This window comes from Dromiciops gliroides, chromosome 2, assembly GCF_019393635.1.
Source record: "Dromiciops gliroides isolate mDroGli1 chromosome 2, mDroGli1.pri, whole genome shotgun sequence".
NCBI classification, from domain to species: Eukaryota; Metazoa; Chordata; class Mammalia; order Microbiotheria; family Microbiotheriidae; genus Dromiciops; species Dromiciops gliroides.
Window position 1 is genome coordinate 374797234 of NC_057862.1, and position 4357 is coordinate 374801590.

Below are 4357 nucleotides of genomic sequence, written 5' to 3' on the forward strand. Positions count from 1 at the left end.
AACATTCCATTTCTCAGTCTTCCAAATCTGGAATGCTCTCCTCTTCATCTCAGCCTCCTAGTATCCCTGGCTTCCCAACCGAAATCACATCTTCTCCAGGAAGCCTTTCCTAACATTTCTCTCTCTCTCCCTCCCTCCCTCCCTCCCTCCCTCCTTCTCTCTCTCCTCCCTCCCTTCTCTCTCTCTCTCTCTCTCTCTCACCAGGCAATGAGGGTTAAGTGACTTGCCTAGGCTCACACAGCCAGTAAGTGTCAAGTGACTAAGGTCAGATTCCTCCTGAATCTAGGACTGCTGCTTTATCGACTGTGCCACCTAGCTGTCCCCTCACTTCATTTCTTTTTCTTTTTCTTTTTTTTTTTTGCAGGGCAGTGAGGATTAAGTGACTTGCCCATGATCACACAGCTAGTAAGTGTTAAGTGTCTGAGGCCGGATTTGAACTGAGGTCCTCCTGAATCTAGGGCTGGTGCTTTATCCACTGCGCCACCTAGCTGCTCCCTCACTTCATTTCTAAAACACATTTTTTTAACCTGCTTCCTCTTTTTCAGGAATCCTAGTTGAACTTGTACCTTAGCTGTACATTCTTTTGAGGCTTTACTTGTAGATATTTGGGGGACATTCTTTTCTTCTGGTTTTGTTTCTTTGAGTGTCCCTGTCACCATGATAGCTTTTTTAAAAAATGGTGGTATTCTTTTTTTGTTTGCTTATTCTTTCAGCCTACCTTTTGACTTCAGACTTTACTTAACGTACTTCTGGAGGGAATGTTTGGGCTTGTCCTAGTTGCCCTCCCAACATCTCTTAATTCCAATGATTTCCTCACTCTTATTTCCTGTTTTACCTGTATATAGCTAGTATGTACATATTTACTTGCTTGTTATCTCCTCCATTAGATTGCAAGTTCCTTGAGAGCAGAGACTTATCTTTCCCCTCTTTTTGTATCCCCAAGTACACTGGGAAAATTCCTGGGAGTTTTATTTTGTATTTTCTTTCAAGAGGTGGCCTGTGGATTCTTTCTATTTCTACTTTGCCCTTTGGTTCCATGAGATCTGGGTAATTTCCTTCTTCTGCATAACTCCCCCCCCACACACACACACACCTGCCATGCACACATTAGTCATATTGTGAAAGAAGAATCAGAACAAAATGGAAAACTCACATGAAAGGAAAGAAAAAAAAAGAAAAAAGTGAATATAGTATATTTTAATCTCCATTTAGACACCATAGTTTTTTTTGTTTTGTTTTGTTTTTTGTTTTTAGCGGGGCAACAGGGGTTAAGTGACTTGTCCAGGGTCACACAGCTAGTAAGTGTCAAGGGTCTGAGGGCAGATTTGAACTCAGGTCTTTCTGATTCCAGGGCCAGTGCTTTATCCACTGCACCACCTAGCTGCCCCCCATAGTTCATTTTTCTTAGATGTGGAGAGAATTTTCTATCATGAGTCTTTTGGAATTATCTTGGATGATTGTATTGCTGAGAAGAGCTGTGTATCACAGTTGATCATCACACAATGTTGCTGTTACTGTGTACAATGTTCTGGTTCTGTTCACTTCATTTAGCATCAGTTCATGTAAGTCTTTCCAGGTTTTTCTGAAATCTGCCTGCACATCATTTCTTATAGCACAATAATATTCCATTACATTCATATATCACAACTTGTTCAGCCATTGCCCAATTAATGGACATTCCCTCAATTTCCAATTCTTTGCCACCACAAAGAGAACTGCTATAAATATTTTTGTACATGAGTGTCCTTTTGACATACAAGAGGAGGTTCCGGAGGCAGAGCCAAGATGGCAGAGAGAAGCCAGGAAGTTGCCTGAGCTTTCCCATGTTTCCCTCAAAAACAACATTAACTCAAACCTCTAAACAGATTCTGGAACTACAGAACCTACAAGAAGATAAATACAATCCTCCTACTTGAGATAATTTAGAAGACTTCAGGAAAGGTCTGTCTCACCTGGGTGAAAGGGGAGGGAGGCTTAGCAGTGCTTGGCTCAGCTAGCAGCTCAGCTAAGCACAGGTTGACTCAGTGGACAACTTGACACTGCTGCAACCCAATATAGCTGAGAGTGGGGCAGCTAAGAGCAATAAGAAGCTTGCAACAGTGAACCCTGTGCCCCAGGATCAGACTTCAACTTTATAAGTCTAAAAATAGGCTACAGGGGCAGCTAGATGGCGCAGTGGATAGAGCACTGGCCCTGGAGTCAGGAGTACCTGAGTTCAAATCCGGCCTCAGACACTTAATACTTACTAGCTGTGTGACCCTAGGCAAGTCACTTAACCCCAATTGCCTCACTAAAAAAAACAAAAAAAACAACAACAACAAAAAAATAGGCTACAACATGAGCAAGAAACAAAAAAGAACCCTTACCATTGATAGCTTCTATGGTGAAAGGGAAGACCAAAACTCAAACTCAGATGAGTTTGTCAAAATGCCTACAAGTGAAGACTCAAGTGGGTAGATGATCTTGTCTCAAAATCAAAAAGCCTTCTTTGAAGAGCTCAAAAAGGCTTTTAAAAACCAAATGAGAGAAGTAGAAGAAAAAATGGAAAAAGAAATGAGAGAAATGAGAGTTACACTGCAAAAAGAAGCGCAAAAATTGACTGAGGAAAACAATTCCTTAAAAAATACAATTAGCCAAATGAGAGAAAAAAATGGCGAAATGAGAGAAAAAATTGGCCAAATGGAAAAAGAGGTGCAAAAGCTTACTGAAGAAAATAATGCCTTAAAAATTAAAATTGGTCAGATGGAAGCTAATAACTCCATGAGACACCAAGAATTGGTCAAGCAGAATCAAAAGACTGAAAAAATAGAAGAAAATGTGAAATACCTCATTGGAAAAACAACTGACCTGGAAAATAGATCCAGGAGAGATAATCTGAGAATTATTGGACTACCTGAAAGCCATGATGAAGAAAAGTGTCTAGACACCATATTCCAGGAAATTATCAAGGAGAACTGCCCTGAAATTGTAGAATCAGAGGATAAAATCATTATTTTTTTTTCTTTTTTGCTGGGCAATGGGGTTAAGTGACTTGCCCAGGGTCACACAGCTAGTAAGTGTCAAGTATCTGAGGCCAGATTTGAACTCAGGTACTCCTGAATCCAGGGCCGGTGCTTTATCCACTGCGCCACCTAGCTGCCCCTAAAATCATTATTGAAAGAATCCACCAATCACCTACTGAAAGAGACCCCAAAAGGAAAACTTCAAGGAATATTGTAGCCAAACTACAGAATTAGGGGCAGCTAGGTGACGCAGTGGATAGAGCACTGGCCCTGGATTCAGGAGGACCTGAGTTCAAATCCGGGCCTCAGACACTTAACACTTACTAGCTGTGTGACTCTGGGCAAGTCACTTAACCCCAATTGCCTCACCAAAACAAAACAAAACAAAACAAAACAAAACAAAAAAACCCAAACAAACTACAGAATTATCAGGTGAAGGAGAAAATACTCCAAGCAGGCAGAAAGAAACCATTTAAATATCATGGATCCACAGTCAGGATTGCACAGGACCATGCAGCCTCAACATTAAAAGATTGCAGGGCTTGGAATATAATATTCAGGAAGGCAAAGGAGCTTGGATTACAACCCATAATCAACTACCCAGCAAAACTGAGCCTTCTCTTTCAGAGGAAAAGATAGATATTCAATGAAATAGGGGACTTCTAAGGCTTCCTGAGAAAAAGACCAGAACTGAACAAAAAATTTGATCTCCAAATACAAGACTCAAGATAAATATAAAGAGGTAAACTGGGGTGGGGGAGGGGGGGAGGGGAGAGAAGGTTGTTCAATGATGTTAAACTGCTTGCATCCCTATGAGGGAGGATAATACTTTTAACTCTTGGGATCTGTATCTCTGTTAAGGTATTGTTATTAGATTGACTTTGATGTGATGATACATGAGGGTCCTTTTTCCTTTTTTATGATATCTTTGGGATATAGACCTGGTAGAAGTGTTGCTGGGTCAAAGGGCATGCACAGTTTTATAGCCCTTTGAGCATAGTTCTAAATTGTTCTCCAGAATGGTTGGACCAGTTCACAACTCCACTTACAATGCATAGTATTCCATGGGCAATTTCCTTTTAAGATTTATTGAAATATGATGTCTAAGCTCTTTTTTTGGGTCATTGTGTTCAGATAGTCGAATGATTTTCAAATGTTTTCTCCTCAATCTGTTTTCCAGATTGGTTGTTTTTGCTATGAAATGCTTTATATTTTCTTCTATTTTCCTCCAGCATTTTGACTTTGTTTTTTTAATATTTCTTGTTGCCTTATGAAGCCATTGGCTTCTATTTAGTCCATCTGAATTTTCATGGACTTTGTTGCTTAGGCAAGGTTTTGTACCTCTTGTGCCAAGC